Source organism: Athene noctua, chromosome 2 (genome assembly GCF_965140245.1).
Source record: "Athene noctua chromosome 2, bAthNoc1.hap1.1, whole genome shotgun sequence".
NCBI lineage: Eukaryota > Metazoa > Chordata > Aves > Strigiformes > Strigidae > Athene > Athene noctua.
This window is the reverse complement of record NC_134038.1, coordinates 118,389,009-118,403,996: the sequence shown is the minus strand read 5'-3', so window position 1 is coordinate 118,403,996 and position 14,988 is coordinate 118,389,009.

Sequence of the window (14,988 nt, the reverse complement as noted above, 5' to 3'; positions counted from 1 at the left end):
GAGAGACAGAGCAGTAGTTGTTCCTTTGTGTATGAGGGGCACTGAAAAGTCTTGGATTAATCATTGTCAAAGAAAAGGTGAGTCCCTGGGAATAAGCTTGGAAGGAAGAACACTAAAGTAAAGTTAATACAAATCTTCTGAGGCAGGCTTGTAAGCCAAAAATCTTGAGGGGAAAAAAAAAAAAAAAAAAGTATTTGGAGAAAATACCTCTTTCTTAAAATGTTCTCATTTTTGTTCAACTTAGATCTTATATTGAAATAATTGCTAGTTTCAGTTAGAAAATAATCCATGGGCTCTTTTCTGCCTTGTTTCTGTGAAAATTGTGAGAATTTTTGTCACTACTTAAATGGGACTAGAACAGTTTGACTTTTTACAAAAATGATGTAGACCTGAAAGTCAAGTAAAGGTACGTCTAGTTTTGACCTTTGATTTGCAGTTGTAAATATTAGTATTTAGCTTCTAAAACTTGCATGAAAACTTCATGACTGCTTATATGAAAAATGTGTTTGTAATTATTTACAGGCATGAAATTTTATCTGCAAGGAGAGAACTCAATGCTGAAAATCTGACCCTAGAAAAATTAGTAGTGAATGTTCCAGCTAATAATTCCCAAACATTCCTCTGTTGCAGTGTTGGCCTAGCATTTCTGTTTTAACACTTGTATTTTGGATGAGGCACCTGTAGAAGTACATTTTTGCTCTAAAATGGAACTTTTGCTATAGCACAGCAGAAGAAATCAACTCAGACATTTTTATGATCCCAAAATACAGCCAGCCATTCAGACTACAGATACAGGAGTCATCATTCACATAGTCCTAGCTGCTGTTTTGGTTTGGTTTTCTGCCATGGCTGTAATAGGACCTTGCCTTTAGCCTTATGTCCCTGTCCTGGTTTCCTGGCTAGTAAGGTTCCCAGCCAAGATCTCAACCATGGCTGGGGCAACATTTTGTGTTCAGACCTCTCAGATTTGAAGAACCTTGTTGTATGCTCACAACATCCAATTCTTAACATATTTTTTGCACTTCCTGAATCCTGACACACCCTCAGTGAGAAGCTACGTGCATACACCTCGTGCATACCTCAGGGAAGCTTTCTCTCCACTTTCCTTTCTCGTTTTCCTTGAATTTTCTGCTAGGGTAAGTCAATGGGAAGACTGACAGCAACAGTAGAGCACAGGGCCAGATAAGACTGTCCCTTGTTTGTTCTTCCCTCAGCCAGCACTGCTGTCATGTTAACTGTCCTCTGTATCTCCAGCAAAGGCACAAGGGAAGCTGCAGATACCTTATGCTGCAACCTCTCCTTTCCTCCAAAGACTGTCCCTTTCAGCAGCACTCTGGGGGGGAAAGGAAACAAAGCCGTTAACTAATTTATCAGCACTAACATTACAAATATTAGCTAATTAAATAATACTGCTTCTTTGCCATTTACTGCATATCCCTAGGAAAACTTTGGTAGCTGGATAAAATATCTCAAAGGGGCTAAGGAGTTTAGCTTTCCAGCCACTCATTCCATTTGGTGTTATCTACGTCTACTTTTGTTTTTCCACCTATAGATATACAAAGCAATGAAAACAAGCTGCAAATCCACATACTTGCCTTTTGGAGTCTTTGATCCTTAAGACAAATGTAGTTATTAAAACAGTTATCAGACACTTACAATCCAAGTGTTGTTAATGGGTTTTTTTTCTCCTTCTCCTTTCCTCCTTCATAATTTATGCACCATTTGCTCATAGGAATGCAGCTCTGGCTGATGCAGCAGTATAAAGTAACTAACTTACCTGAAGCAAAATAATAACAGATCTTTGGGGAGATCCCACCATGAAAGAAGCCAAGATTAAGGAAAGCAGAAGTTTAGAAAGCTGGACTGAAACGAATCCAAGCAAAACATGCATACACCAGCTACTTCGTTCCAAAGGAGGCAGGTGGCAGGCTTACGTCCTCCTGTTCTTCAGCTACCCATTTCCTTTTGTGGTCATTTTTCATATGAGTTGCTTCCTTTTCTTGCAAGCCAAAATCTGAATATATTCTTTCTGTACTGTGCTTGCAGTTTCCAACTTAGCTTACACATAAAATAATTCAACCGCAGCTTCCTACATTCCAAGTTTATCTTGCTTCTGCAAAAGCTTTCCTCTCCTCTCTTTTGGATACTTCAGCATCAGGAGGATGTGGGCAAATCAAAGGGAACTGAGAGAAAACAAGCTGAAAGAATTGAAAGTCTGAAGTCACATTAAAATCTGAGTAAATTATGACATAGGGGAATGCGATATCTGTGCAATATTCATTTATTTGGCATAAAGCATTAATGGCAAGATTCTATCCTGGACTCTCAGTGTCTTAGCACGCTATTAGCAGTACAGCTGAATCACAGATGTATTCAATCACTTTGGGAGAGCTCAGTCAGTCAAGCACATAGAAAACCTTTCTTCTGCTTCTCCGGTGCCTAGGGAACACATGCATATCTCTTTCTTAAAATCCAGTCAAACAGGTCTTCTTCAGTGTGGCCAGAGGTGACAAAATTCAGACTCTTTGAGACCATAAGAAAATGGTTTTTAAGTATTGCAAGCATTCAGAAGGGAGAACAAATATTGAAAGTAGTAAATGAAGGTATAGCTGGGGCTAGACTAGAGGAAAAGAATATCTCATGAGAATATCAGAAAACCAAATCTTAATAATGAGATAATCATCAAGCAGAGCTATAATTTGGCATGAAAATATTTGAAACCAGAAAATTTTAAACTAGAAAAACTGGACTTATAAATACAAGACAGGATTTTCCATTACTTTACAATTATTACTGTTGGTTTTAACTGCACAAAGATAGGGCAGGGTGGAAAAATACTATAGGTCAGAACGATCATGCAAATGACTATTCCATATGCAATACAGAATGAGGTCCACAATTTACCAAAGGACAAAGTCAGTGCCTTAAAAGGTGCTCTTAGTTGTAGTTCATTGATTTTATTATGAATGCATAATAGCTGGGGCAAAAAATAACTGAGATTTATGTCTTCAGACAGAGCATATATTTTTGGATACATATGTTCAGCTCCTAGGACAAGGAAACTATGATGATGCTGTAGAAATGGGTTCTGTATACCTTGTTCAGCTTTACGAAACACAATATACACGTATGTAGTTGGATAATAAAAAGATTCATTAGATTTGTGAAAGATACCTTTTACTTTAGCCTAGAGAAAGAGTCACAAGAACATACCTCCAGGTGTTCTTGCAACTATTCATGCCACATCTGAGTGATAGCTCCTGCTGCCTTATATATCAAGGCAGTGTCATTTCAGCACAAGACACATCAAGGAAGAAATGAGTCAGATCTAAAAAAACTGAAACCAAACCAAATCAAACCTATCTGTTCCGTGTGTTGCATAGCTAGGGAAGGTTTGTTGCTTTTGGATTTGTATCCTGTGTTCTCCAGCATCACCAGTAACTCTGTGTTTCTTCCTAATCTTCCACCTGCACATCCCTAAATCTTCCGCACATGTGTCAGCCAAAACCACTAGTGTGTGGTATCTCCCAATACTTCCACACCATGCTCCCACATTAACTGCAGCTGCCTTCCATGTCCCCCCAACTGCCGAGCTCCCTAGAGCCTCCAGAAGCTTTCCTCATCCTCTCTGCCCCCTATGATGCTTCCGGGACTCTTCATCCTTGCCTCACAAAATGGGGATCGCCTTTGTCACCCCCACTAAAACAGCCTGAGATATTTCCTCTTATCACTAAGGATCCTTTGCTGGACCCTGCAACTAGGCAGGGATTGGTAGTCCAGGGCTTCATATTCATTCACTGTTGCCACCTCCATGGCCAGGCAGGATGGCTTTCTTGCTGTCACGGCATAGCTGTGAGTAGGCTGACTGTGATAGTGAACTCTCTCTCCTGAATAGTATCTTTCTACATTGGTGAGCATAAAATTTGTATGCACTCGATATGTGAGACATTTAATCCCTTGTCAAATTTGCTAAACTTTCATTACTGCTTCTAAAATTCCTGGGGGCAGGAAGAGGCATGGGGCTTGAGCAGACAGACAGATGGACACAGGTGAGTAACACTGTTGTGTACATCTCATTTCCTTAGACAACCAGGGTATGAAACTCAGGAGTTGAAACAGCAGCACTGCTTCTACCTCACAAAAGCAGCTACTGAAACAACAGTTTATAAACAAAGGTTTCTGTACAGATTTGTGGCTTCCTTGTCCCTATTTCTTAGAAAAAAATACTTACTTCCATAATTAGTTCTATGCTTGCCAGACCAAAGCAAGAACTTGTATTTCTCTGATCCAACTTATCTGGACATCGTTCTCTCCTAATTTTCTTTTTCTCTACTAAGGAACCATACAGATACACACACTCATATAAAATGCCTATGTCCCTCCTGCATAGTCAGTAATTTAGCATAGTAATATAAGAAGTATATTTTCAAGATATTTTTTCCCCACGAAAGCAAAGCTATTTTCACTAGTAAATATATTTAAAATAATCCTGGTTAGCAATTTAAAGTTATTACTGGTTTCATTAGAGCTTCAATATCCTACCTACTGCTGAGCTGCTGACAGGACAAGATTTAGCTGAAATCAGTGGATCCAATTAGAGCGAGGGGTCCACACATTGAGCACTTCTAGAGTAGAAATTGTTGGTGACATTTCTAAACAGTGATTGACAGCTGAAGCCAGCACACGTTTCCTACACTGCTTTGGAATGTCATTATGAGCGGGAGTGGACTTTGTTATCTTTGCATGGTACTAGAAAAACAATCAACTTCCAGTTTTTTGCTCTCCTTCATTTTTCAGCACAGACTTTTTTTTTCCAGAACAATTGGACACTCCCAGAATAACTCAGGATTATAATTTGTATTAAAATTTACCAAAACTGCAATCACAAAAGGGCCACCCTCAAACCTGAGGAAAGTTAGATTTACCTTTGCAGAAGAAGCAGCCTACTACACAGATACTAATAGCTACTTAGTCTCCATTATCAACCTAACACTGTGAAAAGAACAGTTGAGATGGTGTGTGTTTATTCATTTTCTTCTCTTATACCATGACTTCTCTGGAATATTTTTCTAATCTAATTAAAATTAATTTTGGTATGCCATTTATTAGCCCAACTGATTCCTAATTATATCTCCCTATAAACCTTGCCTCTTCTAGAATATTATAAGCACATTCCAAATATAAATAATAAGATAATCATGCCTTTCTTATCACAGGTTGTATGTTATCAACAGACTCACAGCTCACATTTGGTGCTGCAATCACTTTGTTTCCAGCATCCGCTCAAGTATCAGTCCTTCTTGTTGCTATTGCAAGGGAACAGATTTAACCATCTTGGATGTTGTACATGGTAAGATAAAGAGGCGCACATGTATGAGAAGCCAAGGTCAATTATCTCAGTGTGGTTTTTCTGTTATTGGTATAACAAATTGTTAAAAATTTAGGTCCTGTTCATGTAATTACTTTGTGTGCAAAAATCACATGGACATCAAAGTGAATTAGTTCAGCACAGAGAGGAACTGTAAGATCAAGCATCTAGCAAAATGTTTAATATTTCAAGTGTATCATTCTTCACAATGCTGTACTGTCAAAGTAAATGAAGCAGAATAATGTACATTGGGAAAAAAAACCAACCGATTCAATTTCCATCTTCCCCATATATATAAATACTGAATATTCCATGACAGGAAAGAGAACCCTGAGAAATAAAACCTGATTGGTAAAATTTTGCCTAGGGTGTTGTAATGGACACCCCAAAATACATGTTCAGTACGTGAGTTTCCACTACATTCTTCATTATAGCTGCAACTGGCTGAATTATTCATTAGAGATAACATACCCAGTGAATTTATCATATTATTTATACAGTAAGAATGATCACCTGAGGCTGATGGCATTTGTTTATGTTCACTATATGGCCAGAACTTTAAATAACAGAAACATATTTCCTATTTGCCAACTGGCCAATAATAATAATGTTTTTCAATTAATTTATTAATTAAGAATAAGAGATTTCCCAAATTACACCTGAAACTATGAATAATGGAGTTTACTCTCACTGAGTTTTACAATACTTTCTGGTCAAATCTGCAAATAAAGTCTCATTCTGTCAGACCAGGAGAATCTCATTCTTCATGAGTATAAGCAAAGTGAAAATGCTTCTAAGTCATATCAACTGCTATTATATTGTAATATAAACTCAAGATAAGATGCCACTATTGAAGATATAATTGAAAACCATACAGAGGGACTCTATAAACCTGAATATTTAATTATTCTGTCAACTGCTTGCCCCAAGGGAAGTTGCATCCTTCACCACCAACAGAGCTGAGGAATCACTGTGTCAGTCATGTGCAGGAGTCCTGATCCTCTCTGTCACTCCTGCAGTACTGCAAGAAATGGTGTTGGAAAATTGAGTTGGTTTACTCCTAAAACACATTGCTGTAATAGTCCTAAAGTGTCCTCAGTGTACTGGCACTCATCTTTGCGGATCAGCCAGATCAATGATCCTGTCTGCAGAACAACAATATTTATCAGGGCTCTAAGACAGGGAAGGAAATCCGTTTCATATTTAGCTAAAGCCCAGGTTCATCACCTTCTTCCTTGCTTTTGAATCTCAGTCGTTTGGTCCCTCTGGCCTAGCCGGTCTTACAAAATTATATGTTATTCTATGTCCCCTCCATAATGCTTTCCATTATACCCTTCAGATACAGCAAAGAATAATGCCCTTGGTTTTGTCTTCAAGTTTTTTGCAAATTTGTCTGATTCCCAGTCTTCTCCTTCAACATGGAGTTATTTGCTTCCTTATTTCCTTAAAGACCCACATGTCCACACATTTCTGGCTTACAGATCCTGGCTACAAAGATCTCTCACATGACGTTTGACTGTAATCTGCTGTATACAAATATCCTCAGAGAGAACAGAGGGAGGCCACCAGGATCTGCTTGCTCAATATCCACCATTCCATCTGGGATGCATAAAATTCCTAAACAGTATGTTTTGTTGCCCAACAATGCTTTCAATCTTCCTAGCTGTAGCTGCACTACTGAGTAAACAAGTACTTTACTGCCAAAAAAACGAGCCAAAAGTAACTGTCCCATACACTCTTGGTTGAGCTTGGACCAAACAGTGGCCTGAGAACTTTAATGTTTCACTCTGAAACATCTGACCACTGCTGCAGCTTTCAGAGGATATGTCTGTTTGACAAGTCCCTCTAAGATGTGGATGTCTAAAACATATCTGTTGTTACAAAACTCAGTACACTTAGGTTGTTACTCTAGCATGTATTATGGTTGAACAATTACTAACCCCCAGAAGAAATACCTGTCAAGCTGTCCATAGGAAAAGGATACTTTTCTATAAACAGCTCTGTTCTCATATTCTGTCACATTAAAGTGGCCGCACAACACAACCTCACTGCAAAGCTGTGATGGAGGCAGTTCAGTTCTTGAACTGACCAAGAAAACTGCCTCCAGCAAACTCTTGCAGCCTCTGCCCTTTCTTCTCTCAGGAACCATCCATGTTCCGTTGGGCAGGCAGTGGTTCTTCTTGTTTGCTCAGGCTTGCACCCAGGAGACAAGAATGAAAGGTAGAAAGTAACCTTTGCTGGTTCCCTTCCTTCCCCTAACTCACTCCAGAACCCACCATTCTTATTTTAACAACACATCCCTGCTTCTGATTCAGGCAACAGAAACAGTTGCTAGACCTTTCTCATTCCTCTGCAGCTCTCTGCACCAAGGCTGCATGTACAGAAAAATAATTCTACTCTAGGATAGGAGACAAGTCCAGAGGACCAAAAAGATGTTCCCTTTCTCCAGCTTCTCTAAGCTCTTAAAATACTGGGCCAACTTTCATCTCCTAGATGCTCTTCTTCCAGCATGAGAGTTCATCTTTCCAGCACACATGCAGGAAAGCACATTCAGGTCTAAGTCTGCCTACGCTGTAGAGACACTGTTACAGCTCCCATGGTCCTATTCTGCAGTCTTTTGAGAACAGATATGAGCTCACACTGTCTGGACTCCAAGACAGCTGCTGCTGCCACTGGGTTTTTTTATAGCAGAATGTATTTGCTGGGCTTCGGCACTGGACTAGCCACATCCTCAAAGCTTACAACTGTGTTGGAGCAAAAGCAGAGCTCATTCCCACAGACCTGCAAAAGATATTCTGGAAATATCCTTCTGATCTACCCATTCTCCCATGCGCTGTTTTCCTCAGCCTGTGTTTTTCTCCTGACAGTTTCATAACTCTTGAGTGGGAAACCTCCCAAGTCCTAAGAACCTGATTCCATTTCCAGTATTTTTCCCAGATATTGTACAAACCAATGTCACAGTAAATGGGTTTTTGAAAGTCTAAAGACTTTTCTGCACTTCCTTGCTCTAGGCAATATATAACAAATAAAATACACTTCTCCTGGTAACTGCATCAGTGTTTGATGTTTCAGAGCATTTCAGGCACCAGAGTCTCAGTGTTCTTGCACTTTCTTCTTTCTTTTTCGAGAAAAGAAGGCAGCTGGCCTTAAGAAACTATAATCCTTGTTTAGAAGTCTGCCATGTCCATAATGTCTATCCATCCCAGAAGTGTGAGATTCCTACATCTTTAATTGTGCCTTTGAATGTTCCTCCCCTTTTCAGAAATGTTTCCTTTAGCAATATATTAATCCAGTAACACACTTCTGGTGTGCTTGGTCTCCACACATCTTAATCTTCTGCTTTCTGGACCTGTAAAGGACACCATTTCCATGTCCCAGAGATTGAAAGGCCCTTGCAGAGCACTTAGAGACCTCTTTCTCACGAAGAAGGAAGGCTCTGAAAGCTGGGAATTAAGCCTTTCCTCCTTGTCGTCTGTTTATAAATACGGCCACTTTTCCCTATGAATCTTATTTCTAATACACTCTCCTTCTCAGAAGGTACCACTTAAATGGGCAATCCTTTATTTAGTGATTTTCCCTGTTAGGTGTGTGATAGAAGAGTCTCTCTAGTCATTTCACACACATTTAAATTTACAAGTCAGATGAATCTGTTAAATGAACTTTCACAGTGGAGATCTCACTACTATCTAAAAGGGGAGGTCATACTCTTCTCACTCTTGCACCAGCACTAGCACTCAACAGACTGCTCTAAGCACTGATGCAGCTCAGTAACTAAGCAGAAAATTAAGTTGGCCAAAGAAAACCAAAAGTCATGGAGGGGCTTTGTAAGTTAAATCATCTCAGTGAAGAGCTCAGTGGGTCCCAGAGTCAGTGCAAGCTGGGGAGGAGGAAGGAAAGGATCCATGGGGCACAGTTGAGCTCAGGAGCCAGACGCAGGGAGAACCCAGGAGAGGGCAGGGAAATAACATCCCTCTCCTGCAGCAGCAGGATGCAAGTAGTCCAGCTCAGTCATCCTCTTATCTTGCTCTCTGGATGAATTTTCAGCCTGTTCACCACAAAGCCTCACCAGCTGAGGCAGTGGGAAGGTGTAGCAGAGGAAGTCTGCATTAGTCAAGACAAAAGAAGTGTCCTTATGACCTAGCCCTGAGGTGGTCATTCAAATGACAAGTGAATTCCAGTTCAGATGTTTGCATTGTTGGTGATTTCACTGTTCATTACAGCACTTAAAGGAAAGGTCATATTGTGAAGTCGTGACTGAAGTTTCCTTTTCTTGACTAGGGGTCTGACTTCCCATAATTTAGACACATTGAAGTAGGTGGATCGAGAAGTGCATTTACACCCCTGTTCAGTGACTTATAGTTAAGGGAGTAATTATGCCATGCACTATGGAGGTGACTGGTCCTGTACTACAAACAGCAAGTAGACAGTTTGCAGAGCAGAATATTTCACTGGGAAAGACTTCAGAATAACAAACACATTAATGGAATCCAGAATCAGATCTTAACTTGCAAACAAGGCAAAAAAAGCTACATTTTTTCAGTGGTTTATTTCCAATAAATAATTCAACTTCTTCCAATAGAAAGTCCCGCATTCTGAAACAGAATTAGCTTTGCACAAATGATGACTATTTGTACACTGACAGAAGTAATCTCCACTGAATTATGGAGGGTAGCGTAAGTTTCACTCAAATAGTTTGGATGTCCTGCAAAATGTTAGCTGCAAAATTTACCCTGTTCTTTGAACATAGGTTGGTACATAAAATAACGAGAACTTCAAGCATCTCCTTGTCTCAAAGCCATAATTTATGTCAATAGATAGGAGGGAATTATTGCAAAACATGAATTAACCTTTCACTACAGTACTGCTTTCCAAAATGTCTATTTCAACCATCTTAGTACAGACCTCAGCAATAAGAAAGTCTTGAAAACTATATTGATCAACAAGTGATAAAAGAATTCTTAAAACTTAACAACATAAAACTAATCTGTTAAAAATATCCACAGGAGAGCACAAGATTTCTGAATATATGCTTACTCTTTCCAACATCTATTTTTCCTTTGCCCTTAAAGAAATTCTAATTAATTATAAAAATGAGGACCTTCCTAATAGGATTTTTACTGAAATGTTACAAGGTTTAATTTGTGTGAAAGTACTGACAAGTTTATTCATTTTGTAGGAGTGTGGAATTTGCCTCACGTAACACTCAGGACTTAGCTACAGCTTTGATAGAAATGTTATTTGGTAATTATCTGCTCTTCCCTCAGGGACAAAGTAATTAATTCAGTTCTGCAGTTCACAGTGTATTCTGTTTTTACACATATATGAAGGATGAATTTTGGAAGATTATGATCAATAGTTACTTTATTGACAACCAATAACTCATCATCCTGGCAGCTCTATCATGACTTTTAAAGGAAACTCAGGAACACAAAGTCAAACTTCATTTCTTAACATTTTTGTTCATATTTTGGAGGGAGGAGAATAAATCTAAAGGAAAATAAATACTTGAAATTAGCTTTCATCAAAGAATTAGATGAGATTTCACATGTAAACAGTGAAAATAACCCATAAATTTTATATTTTCTCATAACTCACAAATATAGTGAAACCCATGTGTTTTTCCCTATTTTTTAATTCTTTATTCCTTTCCTTTACAGTAGAGAATAATTTAAAGTTCAGGTTAAATACAAGTTTGAGCAATAAAATTTAGGCATAGGTGAGGAGCTGAACCACCACCTAAGGTATAGTTTAAGGCATGTGACTATTTTGTCCATTACAGAGAAACTCTGTGTCTGGAGTTAAAATGTTCATCACAACCTACTCTTAATCACAGTGTATTGTATTTTCTGCTTTCAAAGAATATGTACAGAAGAAGCGCATGCCAGCTGATAGAAACCCAAATACAGAGGCCCTGGAAATGCTGTCTTTGTGAAGAGGAAGACAAAAATGTTTCTATCTGTATTTTGAACCCAAATATTACTCAGTGAAAGTCACTGCTTTCAAGAAAAACACTTGGAGTAATTGTTTTTGCAGACATTTTTGCCTGCAACAAGGGAAGTCTTACTTTAGGAGGGCTATGGGGGAAAGGGCTCGCCTCCAGGGATTCTCACATCAGATCTGCCTCATTCTCCATCCCAGATACCATAGATCATGGCAAGGCATTTTGGTTAGAAAGTTAAAAGTATGATTTCCTCCAAGGATTTGTTATGAACAAAATCTCCTGCTATAGATGCAAAATTACAGCATGGACTTCCTTTTTTTTCAGTCTAGCCTAGCTCTTGACAAGCCAAATAAAAGGTTCATCACAAAAAGCAGTCCCGTATAACCTACTGTTCCCTCTATGGAAGGGTGCTTCTTCTCCTGCATGTGTGGTACTTTAAAAATAGCTATAGTTTCTTGGGGTTGTGGTTTCCCACTTGAAAAATAATGATAACAGCATTTCCTACCCAACAGGAAATCTGTGTCAATAAATGTATTACGTATGTCAAAGGATGGAGCTATAGAAATAAACATACCAATACTGTAGCTAGGAACTAGGAACTTAAAGTTCTTAAGTTTTCACTGTCCAAAAATGTGGTCAGCTCTGAAGCAACTGAAATTCTCATCTATTCCATCAGCAACTAAGGGACTTGGCACCAGCCACTTAATTGGTGCTGGCCTTAGTCAGTTTTAAAAAAGCTCTTGGATGTAATGTGCCAATAAGCCAACAATTAGATGTTTTACAGGAAACTATTCCATTGACAAAAATTAAGTTTAGGAAAAAGGAGTTGGAGGACTGGAACTGGCTGCAGTTCACAACAGTGCTGGTAATAAATCTTGATAATAAAAGGGAATTAAATACTTAAGCCAGAAAAGTGAAATCACTAAAAATAAAACTAGAGACACATTCATCTCTCAGATCTCATTCGAATATCTAACTGGAAAAATTTCCTGCCACGATAGCTGCAGAGATCCACATCTGCCTTCACCCATGCAACTCTGCCAATCAAGAAGACAAATAATGAGTGATGTTCCTTTCCTCATTATGTGTGCTTCAGTCTGTGGCCAAGATAAAACACTCAAAGTGGATAGGAAAACAGTAGTTATGTCCAACAAAGATGCCCCTCTAGGATTCCTTCCAGACTGAGAGCCACATTTGGCAAAAAAAACCCCAACAAATCAGCATCAAATGTATAAAAAACCTCTTCCAAGTCCAGACCACAGAATGCCTCCATTTTACTGCACAAGGCACAGGCTGGTTCTGGCAGTGCAAACACCCACTCTTGACTCAGACAGTCAGGGACTCAGGACGTGAGTAGTCTTTGCATTCATCACATGAGTCATTAGTACTTTCTGGCAAAACAAGACTGGTTCCTTCATCACAGCTGGGAAATAAACTCTGTGCTGATGAACAGGAGAAACAGTAGAGTACCAACTAGCCTCTGCATCTCTTTTCTCCTTTTTCCTGTATAAGGTATCTCACCCGAGGCTGAAACACGTAATTTGCCGTAAGATTGTAGCAGGAAGGTGCACGCAGTCTTCCTCTTCCTACTTTGACTATCCTCCTCTTCCTACTTTGTCCATCCTCCTCCTGAGCATGAGATACCATGGAGCTCCTTCCAGCACAACCTCTCCTGCAGCATCCTGGCATGTGCACCACCCAGGATATGCACACATCAGCCTCACTGTGTGCTAAACCCTCACTATGTTGGAGACACCCCAGCTAACGCTACAGGATCTCACACTTCTCCATGGAGCAGACCAGCACAAAGCAAGTACCTCACTTGCTTCACAGAATTGGTTCCACAGGATTAGCACAGCACTGCACTCAGTCTCATTAACACGCCCTTCCTCACCGCTGAGAAGCAGGACTAATTACTGTGGATGCAATACTGAGAAAGTCATAGTGTCTTGCTGTTCTAGTGCTATTTTAGTTGATACCAGTCTGAGATTATCCACATCATATTATAGTGGATACGGTGAATGAAATGAGAAATAATGAGGTGAAAAAAACTTCCTTTGCCTTTTTTTCATACTTCAGTGAAGGTTTAGGTCATGATTTCAATACAGGGTGAAGGCTGGGGGTCGAGTTTCACTGGGAACAACTCAGCTCTTCCTATCCTAATTGCTCAAGCCATACTCTTCATGATTAATTCTCTCATCAGTGCTTCAAGGTCTTCAGGGATTTTGGCAAAGATGACTGTGTTATCAGCTGATCTAATGTGACTTAGGTGCTCTCATTTATCTTGCTGCCCTTTCCCTCCCTATTCAAGGTTTTTATAAACTTTTCCAAGCACGAGGTGAATTGTTCCAGTGTGACAATATCTTCTTGTCTAGTTCTATTCTTCCACTTGATCTCTTCACTTTTCTTGTCAATGCTTAAATGTCACTGCAACACATTGTTCACATTCTCTGGGATTCTAAGAAATCTTTCTTCTTCTCCAGTGTTTCTCATGCTGACTGTGTCCAGGTTTTTTGTGTGTACACCATTTCCATTACACACCTCATTAGGGGCGTGCACCTGCTCCTGTTGAAGCCAATGGCAGAAGTCCCACTTACTTCAGTAAAAACAGGTTTGGACCCAGTGGTATGCCAACTGATAAATTAACTTTCAGACAAAACCCAAAGAGGTAGGAAATTTTCCAGGAATATGATTTGCCATTTGAACAAAGGAAGATTTTTCTAATTGAAGCTGTCAGAAACTTTTCTGTATATAATCAATAGTTCCTTTGTTTATTCACTGCTGAAGATCTGGATGAAAATAGAGTCCACAAAACTCTTAATAAATAAAAGAAATCATAGTCCAGTAGCCTTTTCATGAAGTGAACTTTAGTAATGTAGATTCCATTAACACTGCAGACTACAATTGCTTATGACATATAGGGATGCATACTATTTGAAATGAATGAAAGCACATTCCTGAATGGGCAATACCGGATATTATCCAACTAATGTCTCTGCAGTAAATTGTATTTCACCAGTGTAAAAGTACAAGGTTTTCAGTTAATCATCTAATGCAAGAGAAAATAGAATGAAAAAACTGTGAAATAACATGAGGGAAAACTTAAAATATTATTTTGGCCTCTGTAGCAATTTTCATACAGAGCATATATTTTTTCTTTTAACAGTTTGGGCACACAGAATGAAAAATATGGGTTGATATGTCTTTAATATTATTCTACTATGATTATTGTTTTGACCTTGTGGAGATACTTCTGTCAGAATGGGAATGAGATTTTGGCATGCAGTTGTTTAAAATAGAAGTACCTTCCCTTACAGTCAACATCAATCTCTCATTTCTGTAACCTAAGGTGTCTTTCTGTCTTGGTTTTGGCTGGGATAGAGTTAATATTCATCCTAGTAGCTGGTATAGTGTTGTCTTTTGGATTTAATATAAGAATACTACTGATAACACACAGTTGTTGCTAAGTAGTGCTTATACTAAGTCAAGGCCTTTTCAGCATCACATGTCCTGCCAGCGAGAAGGCTGGAGGTGCACAAGAATTTGCAAGGGGGCACAACAAGGACAGCTGATCCCAACTGGCCAAAGGAATATCCTATACTGTATGACATCATGCCCAGTATATAAACTGGGGGGAAAGCTGGCCAAGGACCGCTGCTCAGGAACTGACTGGACATTA